Source organism: Bombus bifarius, unplaced genomic scaffold, assembly GCF_011952205.1.
Source record: "Bombus bifarius isolate JDL3187 unplaced genomic scaffold, Bbif_JDL3187 scf7180000008128, whole genome shotgun sequence".
Taxonomy (NCBI): Eukaryota; Metazoa; Arthropoda; class Insecta; order Hymenoptera; family Apidae; genus Bombus; species Bombus bifarius.
In genome coordinates, this window is record NW_022884460.1 from 37,344 (window position 1) to 61,360 (window position 24,017).

Sequence of the window (24,017 nt, forward strand, 5' to 3'; positions counted from 1 at the left end):
CAGAAACCGTTGGAATGTTTACTGTCACGTGTCGCTACAAATCTTTCTTTTAAGGAGAGCTATAGGGTTACTCAATGCCTTTGTTAGATGGAGAGTTCGTCCCGTTGACCGCGGCTACGTTCGGCGACTAATTGTCGCCTTGAGCCCAAGCTCATTGTCACAAGTCTTAAACAAATACAATTGGGTAGAATGACGGCAAACCGTTTAATTACAACTGTAGGTTTTAATTGCAATGTTTTTATGGATTTTCCCTAGGTTTCAGAGGGAAGTCACCGGTGTCCTCTTATCTCCGACATGTATATCTTGCAAAGCACCGTGCATATTTACTGTATATTGTAATGCATAAACTTCTGCAGCCTAACAAGGAGAGGTCACAGTTGTTTGGACATCGGTTCTTACAAAAATTTTGCTTATAAATCTAGGACAAAAATAAACCGATCCATATTCTGATGTTTTAGTCAATACCCATTATTTGGGAAGGTATTAAATATAATTAGTCCATATTGTGGAAACAATAAGTTCTATGGAGAACTTGTGGACTTGATTTATTAGACGGTATTGTTCGTGTCGTAACCGTCGAATATATTTAAAATGATAAATTAGAGTACAGATAATGTTCGCTGAGATGCTCGTACAGAGTATAAATCGCAAAGTAAAATTGCTAATTAATTCTCAGTAAATACTCGTTAGATAATCGTCGATAACTCGGTAGGTAGCTCATCAATACAGAAAGATACTAGATACTCGTAATCACTCGAGAATACTCGTAAAATACTGAACTCTTTTCTGAAATTCGAATTCGTCTTCGTTCGATGATTGCACCTAGCGGCGACATTGTTTTGCTCGGAGTTTATTTGTCGTTACGTTTCGTGCATCAAGGCGGTGTCAATGTCCCGAGGCAAAACAACAACATGAGTTGCTCTCGATTCGCATCGTCCTCTAACTTATGTGACGCTACAGTTCTTATTAATTCTCGATTCATGGGGTGGACAAACAGATGCTGCTTACTTTTATAGTACTCTTACAAATGACGATGAAAATTTTATATAAATATCAGAAATTATTCCGTCACATTGTGGTTCCTATTACTATCTCTGACATTTACTTTTTCCACCAAGTACACTTTCTGTGAACAGATTATAAAATTCGCAATCTATACATATCAAGAAAATTCCCGGAAGATTAGTTAATTAAACAAATGTTACCGTTAATTTTTTATTATTTTATTAAATACTATGAATATTCATACATTTAATTGTTAATTTTCCTATTAATCCAAGATAGGATGCAGCAGTTTAATATAGTATTAGTATGTAGCGACACATGATGCATAGGACAATTTGAACCGGGAGCGACTCATATTGTTGTACTTGGAAGTATTAACGCTGTTTTGCATTTGCGAAGTTCTAGAATAAACGAACTCCAGACAAAAACAGTATCGTCGTTATGAGTAATCGTCAACCGGAATCAAATATGACCTTCTATAAGTCCGCCGGACAATATAAACAGACGGGCATTCTCTCTAGGATAGTCTAGAAAACGAACCAGTATAGTGAAGAATATAGCTAATTATCACGACGAGTCATACGAACGACAGTTACAACCGACCTACACTATCTCTGTACTTGTACTTGAAGTAATTTCAATATAATGGACTGTTACATTTCCACTCGTCTCTTTAATAACTAACACGTTTAATATCACCTCAAGTATAAGAAAAAGTAAATATAGTTTTGTTAATATTTCGAAATTTTTTTATTTCTATTGTATCCTCTTATCATTATTGTATGAAAATCATAAGTATCACAATGGAAATTTTCAAGTTAACCACGACCGAGGAAAGCATCGCAGTGAGATCAAACGTTCAAGTCCTTCTCACAGCTTCTTTTTCGATTACCGTGGTATTGTGTTTCATAAATTTTTATCACAATATGTTACGATCCATAGAGAATATTATTTGAGCGTTTCACGCCAATTGTACGAAGCAATTCGAAGGATTTGTGAAACGATCACTCGTAGAAATTGTACTACTATAACACATCAGCTCATGTGTCACTACTGACTCGGGAGTTTCTCGCCAAAATAACATTTACAGTCACCATATTGACCTGATCGGTCCCTTGCGATTATTTGTTATTCTCCAAAATGACAAAATAAAACAAAAGTCGTTATGCGAGTTATGCACTATAGAAGAAAGTGCTTTTAGAAATGTGTTCATGACTGAAAGACACGCTGGCAAAAATATACTGTATTCTGTTAAGGTTGACTGATAGAAGAACGAGTGGATGAATTTGCAATAGAAAAATATATTGAAATAAATAAAGGTATAAGTATAATATATAAGCTTATGCTGATTCAGATCCTTACTCTCTTAATGTTACAATACAATAGAATCGATAGGGAGCACGTTCATTTATAGCAAAAGGACATTACCAAGAAAATTAACCTTATAGTTTTAGCGAAAGGCTACAAGGAACATAAATAGAAATCTATTTATTAGTTCCTTTGTTCCTAAACCTTATAACCCAAAACAAATGTATATTCAAGGGTACAACAATATGGACCTCTCCTTATTTAGAATAATTTTTGTTGAAGTTGTCACCACTTCTAAGAAAACTCTACATCTGATCTTTTTAGTTTTCTCATGCACTGAAGCCATCGACAGCGTATAGACAAAAGACTTGGACGAAGGTAGACCATAAACAGCTGACAGGCGATGATGGCTTCGGGGTTTTCAGTTATAGGGTAACATTGCTAGCGTGCGGATGTGGACCAGCTCAAACTATATTCCCACTTGTACTTACACACTTCTGTATTAAAATATATTTTCTACCTTATAATTTATCCACGCGTTTCTCTGTTTATACATCTAGTAACCTCAACAATTTTGTTTCATTAAATTCTATTTTCTGCGTAATGGAGGTCTCTAGGTCACGAATATACATAAATAAAGATGTAGAGTTTTTTTGAAGTAGTTACTTCAACATATTCAAAGGGAATAACTTAAATATAGATGAACAAATAAATATTTTCTCAAATGAGGAAACAATTCAACGATATTTTTGATCGTATGAGGGGGGCGGGAGAAAAAGAGGAAAGTAAAAAATGATATGCAGGTTGGTAAAGGTTCAGAAGAAAAGTCTGAGATAAAATGTAATGATTAAGAAAAATGTGGGACATGAAACATGTTATATAAAATATACTTTATATATTCTAATTTGGCTCATATATATGATATAAAAAATGTATATTACAAACCATTTAGTGTAGAATATAAGTACTAATGTTTAATCTGAGTTTCTGTAATTTTGATAGTTTTGTTTTTTTTATTTTTATATTTTTATATTTTCTATAGTTTTGTACTTTTGTATTTTTAAACGTTTTCTATAATTCTATATTCAAGTAATAGTATAAAAAGAAGAATACAAAGAGTATGGAATGGCAACGCATGTAACGGTACGTGAATGTTACGCATGCGCAAATAACCAGGAGAGGATGTATAGGAATCGAGGGTTCGTTGGACAAAGAAAACGTTTTTTAGGAATACGTTATGTTTATGTAAACTATATACCAAATAATTAAAGAAAAATAAATAACATCGGACAACTAATTAGTTATCCGAAGAGGAAAAGGAAAACATTTGCTAAATGAAATGGCGCGATCAACCTCCGAAAGCAAGATTGCGATGGTTGGCGTTAAAAGTTGGGTTGCACACAAACAATTTCAAATTGGAGTTCAACCGCTAACCGCGACAAGGCCACGGTGATCTTTACTCTTTTCCATACGCAGGCGGCACGTTATAAATAGAGATCTCACTCCGTTGGTCCGATGTTTTTAATTATATTTTTAATACAGGGCTTATCGGATCAAGCAGGATCATGGTTATTTGTAAACATTCATTGGCAAAGGCACGCATTACATCATTTAAATCCGCCATAATAAAAAGGAAACATATGATTACATGCATCTTGTAATAAAGATAATAAAAAGAGACTCACCATACCAACATAAGAGAAGATTTATAATGATTTACTTTACAGGAGAATAGGTTTAGTTGAATAACACGAAATCCGTACATAGGTTTCTGGAGATCCAAAGACTTTGAGCACCCTAAGAAATTAAGGGAAGTTAGATAAATGGAAAAATTAAAATTGAAACATGATTATTTAATAAGAGTACCGTATTGAATTATATATTTAATGCATGCAATTAAGTTAAAATGTTACAATATTTTGTCATTATTTGTTCGAATTTCATCAAATGCTTTTAAATAAGAAAATTTTGATAAAAACAAATAACTTACAGCATTAAAATAAAAAATTGTATTATCTTTATACCGTAATTTATTGATAAATTATAAATGTATTTATAGCTATAACATTCAGAATATTCTCAGGACATATCTTGTTTCACTTGCTAAAATTTTTTGGCGGAATGTTATCTAACATACATGATTAAAGCACACTCTTCTGTTAATCATTGATCAATTAAATTGGTTTTGTTCTTAAAATCTTAACGAATTCCATAATCAATGTTTCAGAATATATAGAAAAAAATAATTTTAAAGCGATCTGATCTGCATAAAAAGAGAACATTCTCACGTTTAACAATGCAATGTTGTAATATTTTTACATTTATAAAAGAAATGTTGACATCTTTAAACAAAATAATCCATCAGCGCTTCACATAGTTTGGATTATTAAAATATAATTTCACTTGATACAATTTTTGGCGGCTCAAAAATTTTTACCATTAATGAAGATGTAATTAAAGAGAGCATATAAACATATATATACAGGGTGGTTGGTAACTGGCGGTACAAGCGGAAAAGGGGTGCTTCTACACGAAAAAAGAAGTCGAAAATATAGAATACAAATTTTGTTTAAATTTTGTTTTTTTTTTAATTTTTCCATCGAGACAACGATCTACAGTGAGAACCGTTATAACGAGACGTGATAAAGTGCACATGTACCGAGCGAAAATTCAAAGTCGATTTTCTCGAAAACAAAGCCTCAAACGAAAAATTTTTATTCTATATTTTCGACTTCTTTTTTCGCGTAGAATCACCCACTTTCCGCTTGTACCACCAGTTACCAACCGCCCTGTATATACATATTTGCAAATATATACAATTTTCATATACATCTGAAATCTAGCCCATATCGCTTTATGACTTTAAGCACTGTTTGAACGTATTTCCTGCTAATATAATATTTACACTGGGATGTCTTTTTATTTTTTTATAGACAATAAATTTTGTTCTTGTTATATAATATGACGAAGTGTGGTAAAAAGGTACTACGATAATATGGCAAATTTGTAAGTTTTAATTAAAAAAATAGGAATAAGAAAATATTTTACAATTAAAAATGAACCTTTGAAACCTATTATCTTGTGTCAATAAGGATAGAAATTAAATAAATTTCGTATATCGCATCGCAAACTGAACTATGAAAATTGCAAAGTTATCGTTATTGTTATCGATCCTCACGTAGGCCCATACCAATAATCACAAATAGGTATTTTATTACTTAATTTTCTTCGGTTTTGTACATATTCCTTAGTAGTCGTGTATTAGTATTAGATAAAGAAGTACGAACCTACCTACACAGTTAATAAAGATACAATTGAATTAAGAACATAAATTCTGTATTTTTGAATACATATTACACGTTTATTTCTCTTATCTACGATCTTGATCTACGTCTAGACCGTCTGGATCTACGATCTTATCTATTTATCTATTATACATATGGTTCGATATATTTGGTATACAACAATAATATAGGTTAAATTACATAAAACATATCTGTTTCATATTAGAATAACTTAAGCAAAATCTTTGGTATAAGCATATATAAAATATTTACCTTAAATAAATCAATGGTTGGTCAAGTGTTACATCTTTTATATTAGTACATTCTCTTCTATCAAAATTTAACAGATTAACTTTATAATTCTTTGTTTAGCATTCATTATTAACTGATATATATATCCATATTGTAGGCATCCTTCAACCTGACGCACATGTGACCATGTGCGAATCCACAAAACGACTGTGTGGTGCCTCGTATCGGTCAACCACTATTACTTAGAATTGCTTACAGTACTGCTCGTTGATTGGCTACAATTCAGCAGTACAACATGGTACCTGCGCACATCCTTGCGCGAATATTTAAGAATATAAACGTATAATATTTGTACTTTAAGATTGATTAAATAGATATGTAAGTACAATTTTAACAAGCCGTCTTAACAAGATCTTTATGCACACATCATACATTAAACATGATACATGCAAAGTATGTATAACATTTAAGATACATGTATCTATGAATGTATAGTGAAAAACAGAAGTGTTCGTGCAGTTGGAATGTAGAAATAACAGAAGCAAAATTCCCTACATTATTTGAATACATGTCGGAGATAAGAGGAAACCGGTGCCTTCCATCTGAAACCTCGGGAAAATCCATAAAAACATTGTAATTAAAATCTACAGCTGTAATTAAACGATTTGCCGTCATTCCACCCAATTGTATTTGTTTGAGACTTGTGACAATGAGCTTGGGCTCAAGGCGACAATTAGTCGCCGAACGTAGCCACGGTCAACGGGACGAACCCGAACCCGTCTAACAAAGGCATTGAGTAACCCTATAGCTCTTCTTAAAAGAAAGATTTGTAGCGGCACGTGGCAGTAAACATTCCAACGGTTTCTGTCCCGTAGCTCGCCACACGCAGATCCTATTCTCCGGGCAGGATGTTTACCAGATGCCGACGCGTCTCCGCAGTACGTGATCGGCTAGCCCGAGGACCGTTATAAACACTAATATCTAGTTACCTAAAATCCTTCAACAGATAAACAGTCTTTGTCCCAGTTACAGGAAGACAGGAGAGACCCATTTTTCCACGAACGACGTCTGTAACGTTACGAGTGTGTGATCATTGTGAGTTTGTGTCAACTCTGTAACATTTTTGTGTGTGTCAATAAAAATAACTTCAGTGTAGAAAAATGGATAGCTTCAGTGAGGAATCCTTACCTGTCCCAAGCCCCCGCCACGAGGACGTCTCGGGCCAACATTGGGACTTTGACTCGACATATATGTAATTGTACAGCATAAGAACATTTATATAAATAATGTAATTGTACAATAAATGTACGCAAACATTGACATTATTGATTGTTAGGGAAAAATCGACATAAATTTCCTCTATATTGTCTATTGTAATGATCAAGTTTATTTCGTTGATTGGTGGTTCATCGGCTTATTCTGTTTTTGCCGAGCACACGCGTTTTTGTGGCTTGACGGTGAACTCGACCTAGGCAGTTTTTGCACAAAGGAATGTATGCGTGTGTTTGCAGAGAATGCCTACATGAAGACAAGAGGGCTTAGTCAGCGAGTTCAAGCGGACGTCTCTCTTTACCTGGCAGTTAAATAATATTTCAATCTCCCGTAATCTTTCAATCTCCCTCTATCATACCTACATATACTATGAACAAAATACTGTATCCGGTAGCAACCTACGCATAGGTTGCACGGACGCACAACTATAGGCAGAATTCATTCAAGCGATACCTGCAGTTTTTCGCGAATATCTGGGAAATTAAGCAAGTTCAGTCCTTGTATGGATAGGAAAAGATTTTTCAAAATATAGATTTGCACGACATACGCAAAAGTCATCAAAATCGAAGTTTAGTCAGTCTTACTACAGTTTCAGTAAATAATGAACATAGACTAATATCTACGTAACATAGTGTAATTAATATTGCAATCTCGTTATACAAACTTGAACGAACGTATAAAGTGTCAATTTTGAACGATCCTTTAGTTTTACGATTTATTCCTTTTTTCGCTAGCCGAACCGTGGACGTCAACCGACATGCCGGTGGAAGTGTCACACGCTCACGAAAGGTCATCCGCTCAGAAACAGTAATAAAGTAGACGAAACATCCTGCATGCCATAGCTATCGAAATAATAACAAAACAGCCCCTTCAAAGTGACTAAAACCTCCATATAAACCGTCCTAAATTAGCGCTCAACACATTATTCTGTTGTAACACTTTGAACCGACACTCTGTTGGATTTATACAATAAAATTTCCATCAACTTATAAGAAGTTCAATTTCAATCAGAAGCAATGTCTACTGTCCTCGCTCTCCTAACCAACATTATCATCAACAAATCCGATGGTTAGACACACCTATCACTAGCTTTCCTCCGACAGAGCATCGTCACAGAACTTTACTTATTTTTCATCGTTAGAATAGTCAACATACCTTTATCGGGTTTCTTCCCTTAAATCAATCGCTTACTTAACTTGTACATACGCACCAGCGTAACTATCTCTTTACGAAGTTGTTGAAATAAACATTAATTTATACCTGTTAATTTAGTGTAAACTCAATTGAACCACCCCTATTATGGTAACAGAAATCAGGGGATCGATCAGTTTGTAACGTCGCCCAGAAGCCAGGAATCCGCCGACCTCAGGATATGCATACAACACCTGGTCATGCGATAGCGATGAGAATAGACAGTAACCGAACTCCCACCCGTGAGATATATGAATCATAGTGAGGAGGCAAAGATCCCAGTTCTTTAGTAAGTAAGTCAGTCTGTATTTTGCTATTGAAGTGTAACTTCGCCTTTTGAATAAAGTATTGTTTATTCGCCTATCTTTTTTTCATATATATCGGAGATGAAAGGAAAGCCGAAGCCTTTTCTTGGAAATTTTGGGAACATCCTCTACTCTAGCCTAGATTTTATCCTAGCTGTAATTGTTCAAGATTTGTGATAGCGAGATTGGGTTCGAGGTGACAATTGGTCGCCGAACGTAGCCACGGTCACGGGATGGACGTTTTGCCTAACAGAGGTTTGCAGTGGTTGTATGGGTTTTCCGAGAAATGTGGTAGTGGCGGCATGCGGCCTTGGGAGCGGGCCTAGCCACGTGTGATGTTGCCTCGGGGGTGCCGATACAATGGGACATACATTGTATTAATAATCAAACTCGAGGTAGAAACTGCCTAGCAACGGTGTTTGGAACTTTCTCGATGCTTCCAAACGAGTATAGAAAACAAATGCAATCGTACAGCGAGAAAAATCTCCACGAGGCTGGCATTCGTGCGATTGTTTTGGAGAGTAACACATCGAGCATTTTCAACAACCGTATTTTTGCGTCTAAGATTAGTCTACGCTTAGTAAAGAGTTATTCCGTTGACCGTGGATTCGTTTAAACACAAAAACGTTGTTAATAGCATTCATTAAACTTATTATTCGTAAATCATACTATTCATTAAACTTACTATTCGTTAAATAAGTTTAATGAATAGTGCTAGTCTAATGAATAAGTCTAATGAATAGTTTAATGAATGCGCTCTTAATAAAGGAACTTGTTTGGATTCAGAAGATGGATACACCTATTGGCAGCCACATCCACTATTCCTATGTAAGTTCGACCAATATGACGTCTTGTACGAAGGAATCACCACAAAAATTCAAGAAATAAAAACCAATAGCAACCCGACGCTACCGGGTTTTGCCTTTATGACTGAAGAAATAACCTTTGTGCTAACCAAGGCTGGAGAACAGCCTTTGTGCGGATACACCCTGTTATCCATAGAACACCCCACGCCCTTTCTCCTAGAAACGACTAAAGGAAATACATTTATACGCAAACGTAAAACAGCAGTCGAAAATTTGGATATATTTGCATACGTTAACTCAAAATTCATTTACGTAGAAAAACTGTCAGAAGGCAAATAACGGCACTCTATCAGGATATATTGACACTAAGATGCATCTCGGAAAAGAAAATAATAGAGAATGCATTAAGTCTAGCAACTATATTACCTGGTGAATTTGCGTATGCAATAACCAAAACTCCAGGACACATGCCTTTGGTCGCAGGAGAAGCAGTACACATAGTTAAATGCATTCCAGTTCAAGTGAAAGTAGCCAACGTCCTGGCCGCGCTGAGTGCACTCGTTCCCGTTAGATCACGAAAGTTAAGCAGCGGCGTGCAGGGATAGTACTTGGATGGGTGATCCAAGGCGCCCCCCATGGGGTTCGGGCTTGGGCGCTTGGCGGCACAGCGCCTCGGAGCCGCCAAGCTGTCCGGTAGGGAAGCCGGGCTGCCTGGCACGGCGGCTCCAGCGACGAGGCGCGATGTGACAATGGCCACACACCGTCCCATCAGCGGGGGAGGCCCCGTTGCGACGCTCACAGCGGTTCCCGGGCCTCTCTCGATCGCAGCCGGGACGGTTATCAGAAGCGGCCTGGCGTCCGTGCCGATTTCCTTCACGTAAAATATATATAAAAAAAAGTTATTTTTCACGTAGTTGACTCATTGCTGATCGATCAAGATGGAATCTTGCGATCCGAATTTTTCCCAGGATGCAAGGCTCGTTTGGATTACGAGCGAAAACATATCAAGTGGGGAAATATTTATATCCTCTTCGATACAAGAAAGAAGATAATCGTGCTGAAACGAAGTTCGGTGCCATGTTCGATTAACATTACAAATCCGGAGATAAAAGAGGGATTTATTCCCAAAATCGAACCAATCAAGGGGGTCTATTTTGGTAATGTAGGTGCGAAGAACCATAAGGGACGAGGCTATACAAGAATAATAAATACCACATCGAAAGATTACGAATTTATCACACCTACAATGCTAATTAAAGAATTGGAGAACCTCGGCTCGCCGCCTAGCACGACTTGCAAAGCAATTTCAAAATCAAAAGAAAATAGGTTCGACAAAATAATCGAATTATTACGACTTGAACACTTGAACCAGGAGGAAAGAAAAATCGTCGAAGAATTAATTCGGAGGAATCAAGGTAGATTTCAAATCCCAGGAGATACGTTGGAAGGAACCGAAATTCTAGAGCATCGAATAATCACAACGGACGATATACCGATCAATATTAAACAGTACCGTTATCCACCTGTACATCAAGAAGAGATAAATCGTTAAATTCAAGAATTATTGGATACTGGTGTCGTAGAACCATCGATATCTCCATACAATTCTCCGCTATGGATTGTGCCAAAGAAACCAAACTCGCAAGGAAACAAACATTGCAGTCTAGTTATTGATTTTCGAAAGCATAATGATAAAATGTTCGGCGATGCTTATCCGCTCCCCAACACTACAGAGATATTGGATCAATTATGAAGTGCAAAATATTTTTTCACGTTCGATTTGGCATCAGGCTTCGGCCAGATTCGAATGACACAGGAGGATGCCCACAAGACTGCGTTCTCAACACCATACGGACACTTCCAATTCAAAAGAATGGCCCTTGGATTTCAAAATGCTCCAGCAACATTTCAACGCTTGATGAACTCAGCGTTATCAGGATTGCAAGGAGTAGAACTATTCGTCTATCTGGATGACATAGTGATTTATTCAAGATCTCCTCGCGAACACGAAATTAAATTTAACGAGTTAATGGAAATACTAAATGCAGCCAAATTGCGATTGCAACCCGATAAATGCGAGTTCCTACGACACAAAGTTATTTGGGACACATAATCAGTAAAGATGGTGTAAAACCCGCTCCACAGAAGATCGAAGCCGTATCGAAATTTCCATGACCAAGGAAAGCGAAAAATATCAAACAGTTTTTGGGACTAGCGGGATACTACAGATGATTTATACTTAATTTCTCCAAAATTGCAAAACCATTAACACAACTATTGAACAAAGACATCCCCTTTAAATGGTCGGAGAATCAAGAAAATGCATCCAACAATTTAAAAACAGCGCTAATGACAAAACCTATTCTGCAATATCCGGATTTTTCCAAACACTTTAATCTTACGACAGACGCCTCAGGTTATGCAATAAGCGGCGTAAACAGGATAATCAAGAAGACGAAACTTCAGCAGAAGATAAGCAGCACCCGCGTTTCCCCAGGTAGCATCAAAAGGGAATATTAGAAATTAAGACACAGCGTAAACAAGTGTCACGTCCCGCGTGTAACGTAGACTGAAACCACCAATAGCGCGAGTGAGCGTTCCAATTTGAAATATAAATAAATTTTAACAATTTGTATAGAAACCAAATTCGAGCCTCACAACCCCCATGGATTAACCCGTCACATGACGACCCCTCCACGGTAGACCTAAATATATGTCGGGTTTACATTAGAATTAGGGTTAGGGGCGTGAAACGAATCTTCGTTTGGGTTATACGTTGTCGTTATGCAATAGAGAAGACATTGACTAGTGGAAATACGATTATTATAGAACCGGACAAGTAACCGTGGTAGTTAGGTACTCGAGAAACTAATGACAATGATCCTAGGTTCAATAACGAATCCGCGGTCGACGGGATGATAGATGAACGTACTCACAAAATCTAAGTCGGACGCGTAATATTCAGTCGTCGTAAAGGGTTACTCCTTTCATCGATGAGATCGCGAGCGAGAATACCTTTCCCGCCCCGATGATGCCACAGAGGAAAACTATAATGGGGTGTGTCTAAGGATACGAGATCATCGGATTCGTCGAGAAAAGCCTTCGTTCAGAAAGTAAGGGAAATTGACGTTGCTGCTAATTGGTCAATCTCCATATCGGTGGTTAGAAAAAGATGCTAGCCGCCCTCGAGGGAAAGTTGCCAGTGGGAGACGCCGCTCGTTGAAAAATATGTCTCCCCTATCTTCCCGTAGTTGGCACAAAGACTGTTTGTCTGTTTAAAGGACTTTAGTTAACTAAACCTTAAGATTTATAACGGGCCCTCGGGCTAGCCGAACATGTACTGCGGAGACGCATCGACATCTGGCAATCATCTTACTCGAAGAATAGGGTCTGCGTGTGGCGAGCTACGGGACAGAGACCGTTGGAATGTTTACTGTCGAGTGTTACAACTATTTCCTTTTTAAGGAGAGCTATAGAATTATTCCATGCCTTTGTTAGACAAAGCGTTCATCCCGTGACCGCGGCTACGTTCGGCGACTGACTGTCGCCTCGAGCCCAAGCTCATTATCACAACTCTCGAACAATTACAATCGGATTGAATAACTACAATTGTTCAATTACAGCTATAGTAGACTCTAGGTTACAATGTTGCGGAATTATCCAAAATTCCAAAGGCTCCGGTGTTCTTTCATCTCCGACATATAAATAAGCGTAGCAACATAGAAGCGAGAGAGGTAATTCCTTAGTTCAGAGTTCCTCAGTTCCCCCGTTCTTGTTAGTCTTGTTAATCGACGTGTTTGCATTTGTCAATTTGTAAATTATTACAAATCTATCAAATTAAAATCTTGTAATTAATAAGAGTAAAAACGTATTGCGAACGATTCGAGTAACTTCGAGTATTTGAAATTTCAACGAGAATTCTGCCAATATCCAATTAAAATATGAATAAACATTTTTTTGTGAAGAATATTTGTCTAATAATATAATAGGATTAAGCGAACATTTATTTTCACCAACTTTAATCCTCTCCCATGCCAGTACTCCTGCGCGTAGCAGGTTAGCCGAAACGTGGAGTTTAATTGTCAATCGCATTAAATAACAGACAACACTACAATTTAATCTGAATTCAAAAATTAACGGCAACACAACCAAAACGAGCCAAACAAAACGTAACACAAGACAACCAAAAAAACGAAACCTCAGCTTAACAACAATTGTAGTTGGATGAGTGTATGATTCTCTAGAGGAGCAGACTTTCGATTAAAATATATTTCGATTAAAAATTGCAAAATATGGAATACTTGTAAGAGTGCTATGTGAAGCTCTTACAGGATGCTCTTACGTATGCAACTTTTACGTGTATACTGTTGAAAGAAGAAAATTAGAAGACACAGTTTTAAGGATTACTGAACCTTACAAGAACATATGGCAACATATTTATCACAATAACTACTATAACAATATCGATATGGATAAAACACTTCTGAAAAACAAATTGTGAGTATGTGAAACAACTAAAAAATATAAAGGTCTAACTCCATCACTCCAAACAATAAAACATTCAAGATGTTAACATGCATTTTATGGAAACCACCATATTTTGTTAGAAGTATGGAATATGTTACGTCCGGTGACTCTCTACGGTCGAGGTGTCCATCAACTGTGCATATATATGTCGGGTTATCATTAGAATTTAAGGCACGTAACGATTCTTCGTTTGAATTAGCCATTGTTTTACGAAACAGAGATTATATTTACGCGGATATACAAGATTTTACAAAATATTATGAATAATGAATTTAATGAATGATAAGATTAACAAACGATAAGTTTAACTAATGATTAGAGAATAATAAGTTTAACGAATAATAAGGGGAACGAATAATATGTCTTACGAATAATAAATTTCACGAATAATGAGATTAACGATTAATAGGTTTTACGAATAATGAATTTAATTAACGCTATTAACAATGTTCCTGGGTTCAAACGAATCCACGGTCAACGGGATAACTCTTTACTATGCGTAGAATAATTTTAAATACAAAAGATACGATTGCTGAGACACTCGGTAAATTGCTCGATGTATCACTTTCCAACGCGATCACACGAATGAATATCTGATGAAAATATTTTTCGCTATACGACTGCATTTGTTTGTTATATGCTCGCTGGAGGCATCGAGAAGGTTCCAATCGCCTTTGCTAGGCAGTTTCTGTCAAAAGTTTGTTGTATACTCTTTGGAAGCATCGAGAAAGATCCAAATGCCGTTGCTAGGCAGTTTCTGTCTGGAGTTTGATTCCTAATACAACGTGTGTCCCATTATATCGATATCTCCAAAGTACAATTCTATGTGATTTCTAGGGAGAACAATATAACCGATCCACACCTTCGTCAGGCAAAATGTTTATCCCGTGACCGTGGCTACGTTCGGCGACCAGTTGTCACCTCGAACCCACTTTCGCAATCACAAATATCAAACAATTACAAATGACAACAATTGCTTAATTACAGCTATGATAAAATCTAGGCTAAAGCATTAGAAAACTTTCCCAAAAGTTGCAAAGGGAAGGCTCCGGTTTTCCTTTCATCTCCGGCATATAATTATGCGGGTCGCAATAATCCTAAGGAACGTTCATAAAACGAGGCTTCTGGATTTACCGCTAAAGCCGTTAAGTGGCCTAAAACACCTTCAAATCGTGACATTCCTTATGGTTATTGTTCCATCAGGTAGAAATTGGGGAGTACTTGCTTCGGCATTACATATACTAAAATTGGAACGATACATAGAAGATTATCATGACCCCTGCGCAAGTATGACACGCAAAATCGTGAAGCGATCCACACTTTCGGGGAACACGAGGCGGGTATGGGTTTTCAGGGAGTAGGACTATGCCCTGGGAAAGTGGCTCGTCGGTGCCTTTGGCACCCGCCAGTTTGCAGATCCGGTGCAGAGAATTTTGCGGAGGATGGATATGGCAGACAAAAAAGGCAGTAACGTTTACGGCGCAGGGAAAAGATACCTCAGTACCGGTGCAGCCGCGGGTTGTAAAGCGAGCCCCGCTGCGTCGCCATCGAGCAATCGTGGCCGTCCGGGGGTGGACCATCAGGCCCCCGGGCGTGTTCATGCGTCTGGTGAAGAGGACGTGCAACCAGAGGAGTCTCGGGGAAGGTCAGAGGGTCCGGATGTAACTATCAGCGGCCAGGGATCTTCGTCGGATGGGCTGCTTTCGCGGTACGGTGGCGGCGGCAGGGTGAGATTCGACGACGAAATGTCATCGTTTCCTTCCTCTACGACCGTTGTGAACGCGCTCGGCAAGCGATCATACCGGAAAATTACCCGATCATGGTTGGCCTCACGGAGGGCGAGAGCGTCTAACGCTGAACTCCAACGGCGCACGTGGTCACCAACTCCGCCGTCGCCTCAACAATCGCCGATCTCTGCCATCTCTGCATCCGCGACGGTGCCGTTGGCGGCGACGACGTGCGGAAAGAGGATATAAATACGGAATCAGAAGAAAGAGAAGGGACCGAGAAGGACAGATAACCGATTCAGGGACATGAACACGCGGACAGCGCATACCTGCAGAGAAGGGTGCGCTTTCTGGAAAGTGAGGTCAGTCGTCTCCAGGAGACGGTGGAACGGCTAACCAAGGAATGTACTAAGAGGGCAGTAACAGAAGGAAGTGTAGCGACACTCGACAGCAAACTTTCCAACGGTTTCTGTCCCATGGCTCGTTACACAAAGACCCTATCTTTCGGACAAGATGATTGCCAGATGCCTATACATTATTACAGAATATTTTCAGTTAACCTAAGGACCTGCTACAAATCTTAGGATTAATTTAGCTAATGTCCCCCAAAGGGACAAATGGTCTTTGTCTTAACAGCCTCTATACCTACCGCCCACTACAGGAAGATACTGGAAATCTGCTTTCCTCACCTACGACGCTTCCTACTAGCATCTTTCTCTCAAGGGTGGTTAGCATTCTTTTCCAACCACCAACTCAAAATTTAGTCAATTAACAGCGACGTCCACTTCCCTCACTTTCCGAACCAACGCTTTCCTCAACGAATCCGATGATCTCGTATCCTTAGACACACCCCACCACAGCTTTTCCTATCCAGCATCATCGTGACAGAAAGTCAGTCGCGAGACGCCCGTCCGAATTGATAGTTGGTAGTTGGCAGTAATCACTGATCCGAGTTGCTCGACATCTCAGGCAATCATCGTCCAAACTCGTAGCGCATATCGAATCGTATCTACCCGAGTTCGAACTTCTAATCGCGAACCGAAATTAATAACCGCGAGTTTTACGCCAAGTATACTCACCGAATATATTTTGTTAATAAATATTTATTGTTAAACATATTCGAGTGTTCCTTCAATACCTATCACACCCATCACCTCAGAAGTAACGACGGTGAATGTGAAGCGGCGGGGATCACTACTACGAGGGCATAAAAGAAGATGCTCCCGGGCCCCAACGGAAATGATTATGGGCCACAGAATAAGAATACGTATAAAAAATTTCCTGCAAAAAGTGATAATTTCGTGGATAGAAGATTGTGGATCAAAGGAAACGATGCCTTACAATTTATCCACATGTTTTCTCTGTTTACACATCGAATAACCTCAACAGGTTATGGGCCCAGGGCTGTAAATTGCAAGGTAGCAACGTGAAGTGAATAAATTGTTAAAGTGTTGTGCTTGGTAAAATAAGGGATAGTGCTAAAATGGAATCAGCAAGTGCGAAGATCGAGATGTTACGCGGCGAAGAAAATTGGCTCCAGTGGCGTTTTGTTATGCGTACACTTTTGGAGGAAGATGACGACCTGATCAACGTGTGTGAAGGGAATCTGTGTCATCCAGGTAACAGCGCGGAGAAAGAAATCGCTCGTAAAAGATTTTTGAAAGCAGATCGGTTAACGAGAAAATTAATCGTGACCTCAGTAGGAAGGAAACCGTTGGATCTTCTTTTATGTTGCACAACAGCACATGAAATGTGGAAAAAGCTGAATACAGTATATGATATGAAGTCGGGTGAGAATTTAAATATGGTCCAGAAGCAGTTCTTCGATTTTAAATGGGAAGAATCTGAAAATGTCTCGTACAACCTATCGAAGTTGGAACTCATAGCGGCAAAGATGAAAGCCCTTGGGAGTGAAATTGGCGAGAAAATGATGATAACACGCATTTTATCGGTGTTACCAAACAAATTTGATCATTTTCACAGTGCGTGGGATTCCGTGGAAGAAGAAATGAAGATCTTAGACAGGCTTAGTACCAGGCTGATGACGGGAGAAATCAGATGGAAGAAAGACGACCAGGAAACATCGGTGGCACTGGTAACAAAAAGTAACAATTATAAAAAGGAACAGCAGAAGCAGTCAAGTAAACGTGAATACGAGAAACAAGGACCAAGCTGCTTCAACTGTGGAAAAGTTGGCCATCTAAAGAAGGATTGCTTTAGATGCTTTATATGCAAAAGGAAAGGCCACACAAGTAAAAATTGTTTTAAAAGTAACAGAAGAGACAACCAGGAACCTAGAAATCAAAATCGGGATCATAGCGGAATTGGTCTATTAGGAAGTACCTCATCGATACAAGCGGCAAACCCTGATGTTTGGATAATCGACTCAGGAGCTACGGATCACATGACAGGACGACGGGAATGGTTTAGCGTCTTCGAAGAATTCGATAACACGGTGAAGATAGAGATCGGCGATGGCACATTCATGGATGCGTGCGGCAAAGGAAAAATCAGAGTAGAGACTTTTGTGGGCGGCAAATGGGTAACATGTACAATGAACGATGTTCTGTACGTACCAGGTATGAAAAGAAATCTATTTTCCATTAGATCTGTTACAAGAAGGGGCATAGATTTCTGTGTTTCAAAGGAAGGGACCAATTGTATATTTTCACAAAATCAGAAAATAATAGCAAGAGGTTCTGTTATCGGAAATTTGTATAAAGTAGATATGCGAGTTATCATACCGTCAGTGTGTAATTTTAGCAATAGAGCAGAGTCAAACGCGGACACATTACAGTTATGGCATGAACGGCTATGTCATCAAAATATTAGGTATGTTAAAGAGTTCTTAAAGAATTTAAACATGAAAGTTGTAGAGGATAATAACTTTTTCTGTGAAGGTTGCGCGTACGGGAAACCTCATAGATCGAGTTTTCACGAGAAAATCAATCGGGCGACTAAACCTCGCGAAATTATTTATGCGGATGTATGTGGACCTATGGAAGTCGAGTCATTAGGCAGGAAACTGTATTTTCTGACATTTAAAGATGATTTTTCAAAATTTACAAAGATTTACTTCTTACGACATAAGTCAGAAGTAATTGAAAAATTAAAAACTTTTTGCCTAGAAGTTGAGAATCAATTAAACGATAAGATTAAAGAAATTCATAGTGATGGAGGGAAAGAATTCAAAAATAAAGAAGTCAAAGAATTTTTAAGAAGTCAGGGAATTAGGCACACAATTAACGTCCCATACACTCCTGAACAGAATGGTGTCGCAGGAAGGGAAAATAGAACAATAGTAGAGGCAGCTGTTGAGGCAACGCTGTTTTTATGAGCCGAAGCCATGAACACAGCAGTACATGTCATAAATAAGACGGGGCTGAGAAGACAAGACAAGAAAACACCATATGAACTGTGGTACGGGAAACCGCCGAATTTAGAAAAGTTTAGACAGGCGACGTTGGCTTCGGCGTTTTTCAGTTATTGGGTAACACAGCTAGCGTGCGGATCTGTAACAGCTCAAATTGTATTCTTACCTATTACACTTCTATTTAAATATATTTTCTGCCTTACAATTTATCCACGTGTTTTTTCTGTTTACTCATCGAATAACCTCAACATAAATATTATAAGTAGTTTCGCCAAATTGAGTTAACATTTCTATAGGTATGAGAAAAAGCGTGTATATTCCCGCGCGATATCCTAGTCTAAACCGAGCTGGCGTCAACGATGTATCTGCGACCGAGTGAGAGGTAGACAGTACGTAGGATTTTCAACCGCTACTGGTCGGTAAAATGATACGATAGTATACAGCAAGTGTATAAGGTGAAACCGTGAATGTGTGTGTGTGTGTGTGTGTGTGTGTGTGTGTGTGTATGTGTGTGTGGATAACGATAAGGTGAAGCGAATAATATGCATAGTGAATCTTTTCTTTCTTTTATGAAGAAAGATTTTATTTTTCATTCTTTTGGTCTCTCCCCTCTCGTTTCTTTTTTCTTTTCTTCTCTCCAGCGTTAGATGAAGCGCACAAATGACCAAATCTTTCCACGGTTCTCTCTCGGTTCGCTATATTTTGCGAATGAAATTGTTCTTCAAATCCACTATATCCAAACGTCTTCCCCTTTCCTTTCCTATTCCTCCACCTACATTTTGAATAACCCAGAGCGGTCGGATCCTACATCGAATCGATAAAGTTTGGACCCACGTAAAAATAAGTATAATGCTCAGGAGTTTGTCGTTTGGGTATTCAATTGTGTGTTCACTATCGTTACTACTCGCACTCCGCACTCGTAGTACAAATCGACAAATTTTTACAATTTGTTAATTTATCAACCACAGTTGATCATTTTACAATCTACAGGAAAATGATAACATGCTCGATATTCTAGTTTGTGTTTGAAGATACATAAAAAATATATGTGTCGGAGATGAAAGAACATCGGAGCCTTTGGAATTTTGGATAATCCCGCAACATTGTAATCTAAAGTCTACTATAGCTGTAATTAAACAATTGTAGTTATTCAATCCGATAGTAATTGTTCGAGAGTTCTGATAATGAGCTTGGGCTTGAGGCGACAGCCAGTCGCCGAACGTTCACGGGATGAACGCTATGTCTAACAAAGGTATGGAGTAATTCTGTAGCTCTCCTTAAAAAGGAAATAGTTGTAACACTCGACAGTAAACATTCCAACGGTCTCTGTCCCGTAGCTCGCTTACGGCGCGTCTCCGCAGTACATGTTCAGTTAGCCTGAGGGCCCGTTATAAATATATAAACATACAAACAGTCTTTGTTCCAACTACTGGAAGATAGGAGAGACCTATTTTTTCAACGAACGGTGTCTCCCACTAGCAACTTTCCCTCGAGGGCAGCTAGCATCTTTTTCTAACCACTGATATGGAGATTGACCAATTAGCAGCAACGCCAATTTCCCTTACTTTCTGAACGAGGGCTTTTCTCGACGAATCCGATGATCTCGTGTTCTTAGACACACCCCATTATAGTTTTCCTCTGTGGCATTATCGGGACGGGAAAGTCATTCTCTCTCGCGATCTGATCGACGAAAAGAGTAACCCCTTACGATCAGTGAATATTACGCGTCCGACTTAGATTTTGTGAGCACGTTCATCCATCATCCCGTCGACCGCGGATTCGTTATTGAACCTAGGATCATTGTCATTAGCTTCTCGAGTATCTAATTACCACGATCACTTGTCAGATTCTGTAATAATCGTATTTGTACTAGTCAATGTCTTCTCTCTTGTATAACGACAATGTGTAATCCAAACGAAGATTCGTTTCACGCCCCTAACCCTAATTATAATGTAAACCAGACATATATTTATACACTTCCTATACTCATACATATCTCATTGAGCATGTGAAAACTCACTAGTCGAACGTAGGTTATGAAAATACATCTAATTCATAAATATATTATGAAAATTATGTAAAGAAATATAAATAGAAGATAAAATTGAGATAACAAAATGATAGCACGCGTCATACAAAATATATTTTAGAAAAAATAAATGATTTCTTATACTTTTTTACTTATATTTTTTACTTATATTTATTTTCCTATATTTTTACTTCCCTTGTAAAATATCTATTATATTTCGATGTACTCAGTTTTTTTATATTTTCATGTTAAATTATATTATTCTTTCAGAGCTATATAATTTTCCTCTTTCACTATGTGAAGTTTCCTTCCACGAAACGATTTCCTTCAACGAAAACCATGCCATGCTTTGAAATATAACTTTTCAAAACATTTAATGTAAAAATAGGGAGGTCATCATCCATGCTGATATATACATATTTTCCCATTTGGAGTTAACATTAGTTTCCCATTTGGAGTTACATAAAGTTTCTTCATGCTTAAATTTAATTTGAGATAAGTATCTTCTGTTTGTTCTTCAGTCATAATCACGGAAATAAGTGGTCGAAGAGATAGTGTACATCGAAATATAATATAATATGCTCAATTATATTAGAACTGCTAAAATATTCAACAAGGACGGTGGTATAGGCAATCGTCATCGAGAACAGATGACTAGCAACCGTGTTATCGTAAGTAGCTTGTTTTTCTTGTTCCTTATTTTGAGATTCAGCTTCCATTCCTTACATTCATCAACTCTTTGTATTCTCCTTATTTCCCCTTCCCTTTTCACCCACTTGCGGCTCATTTCTTCACCCGGAACAGAGTATGTAGCTGATCTTCATCGAACAAACCTGTTCGAACGTCTCACCACTTTACGGATACTTGCATATAACTATAATACCCATCTTCATTCGTCTCTTATTCATTGAATGGATTTGAGAGACAGCGATTCTGACGCGCTTTTCTTTAAGCATTATCATTTTAGGAGTGTTCCTGTTAGAGTATACATGCTTCGTAACGGTAATAAATAGACCGAGTTCGATGGACTTTTATACGGAGCAAATTTCTGGTGCCCAGATTTACTACTATAAATCAATGCATCATTTGATTAAGCAGTTCCAGAAAATAGTCTGAATTTAATTTGGTAGGACCGTAGTTTTAAAGATATCTCCAGGATACGCGGAACAGCGTACTCTATATATTTAGTATAGTTTAAAATGATATCTTATAGGATTCTCAAATCCGAGTCGAAATTGTATTCGTGAGCAGTTGCAGTTTTCATACAGGCATGTATGTATGTTTTCACTTAAAGCCTTTTTAACTATGTGGCGTCAGAGCTTTCTCTGAACGTTGTCTATTGACAGTCTTGAGTGCAGTGACATCATATTTGATGCTGTCGAAAAATTAGTAAATAAAATTATTGCTAAACAGATCGAGAGAAAAGGAGCATTAGATACTCCTCTTATTAAATTATCAGACGTTAAAAGTTGTTTACTTTTCATTTTTACTATTTATATTATTTCTAAAATAATACTAACATTGACAATAAAACTCGATTGGGTTAGACATCAGCGCTTTAGTGATAAATAGTTGTTACGCAATACATTTGTTCAGTTGAGATGTACTGTTGAATTTCACTATACAAATTGTATTATAATTTATAGCTTAATTATGGATAGATTTCAATGGTAAGAAGATTATTTTGTACAAGTACAAGCATATGTCTGTACTCAAAGTGATGAAGAATCCTTATGCTCTTGTTCAGCAACTGGCCAAATAACGCCAACTGCGTTCATTTATGCGACAAAAAACATATACATCTACAGAAATTGTATAATAAACAACTCACTTCTCGATAAATGTGCGAACATGTTTAAGATGTTCGAATTTCGAATATATTTCAGATATTCATCCACTTATGTGAAGAACGATTTTCCGCATGAGTCATCTGATTATTTTATTTTTTTTCCGAATTCTTTACATTATGTGTGTATTCTTTACATTCTCTGTGAACGCTTCCAGCCCTTCCGGCTTCGTCGTTTCCACGATTAGGCCAGTGTCGCTTATTTTTTTAACTGCTGTGACTTGTATACCCCCTTTACGGGGGTTTACTAGCGTGAATAGCGCGTCGCGCGCTTCTCCGCTTGTTCTTATTTCACCATTCTCAACTTCCGAGCGGATTATAACCACATTTTACCGCCATTTGTTCATTGTTTATTGCTGGCCATCTTCACTTTTTTCCGCGTACTCACAGCGACTTACTCGCAGCACTTAATATCGCAGTTTCCTTATTCTTAGCTTTTAGCTTGTTCTAGCCTTCCGGCTAGATAGTTGTGGAGCAGGAGCTTCTCCACAAGTCGTCTCATATCCTTAAAGTAACGCATTATCGTTGCGGTTTGCCTTTGTTAACTTTGTTGCTCGGGTCGTGGCAGAATGGCAGGACCATTTTTCCATATCGCTAGCTTGTTCCCTTATGTCGGGTATTGACCGCGATTCTTCTTTAGTATCCTCCTTCTCTTCATCAGACCGCTTCTTGATTTCTGGGTTGTTTTGCTTTTTCGGTGTAGCACTTATACTAGGATTTTTGGTGGTTGACCCCTGTTACGACCGTTCGCGGAGAGACGCGGTCGCGAGGAAAACGCGTCAGCGAGAGGCGTAAATTCTCGCTACGATTCGGTGAATCGACGCCGCGAAGTAGTCGTTCCCCTGTTTCGGGTAGGATAACAGAGGTGGTTGATTGAATCTGACACAGTAGTAAGTTATATTTCACCGTTTATTCCACAACTTCTAACGAGGAGAGTTACACTGGTGCGTGTGTACGAGATGATTGAGTGACTGACCTGCGGGTGTGTCTACCCGCTCGAAGGATGTTGACCGTTCGAAGGATGTAGAATCAGTGCCCTTGGGAGACGATGCTGTCTCGGTGGAAGGCTAAGGATCGGTGTCTAGCGCACGG

General features: G+C 38.2%; 1 non-coding gene across 1 annotated transcript; it reads left to right on the forward strand.

The window, feature by feature from the left end:
• Window positions 1-15,167: 15,167 nt before the first annotated feature.
• Window positions 15,168-15,274, forward strand: LOC117208466. The gene has a single exon (XR_004487703.1). It is a non-coding gene; the product is annotated as a U6 spliceosomal RNA (small nuclear RNA).
• The last annotated feature ends 8,743 nt before the right edge of the window (window positions 15,275-24,017 follow it).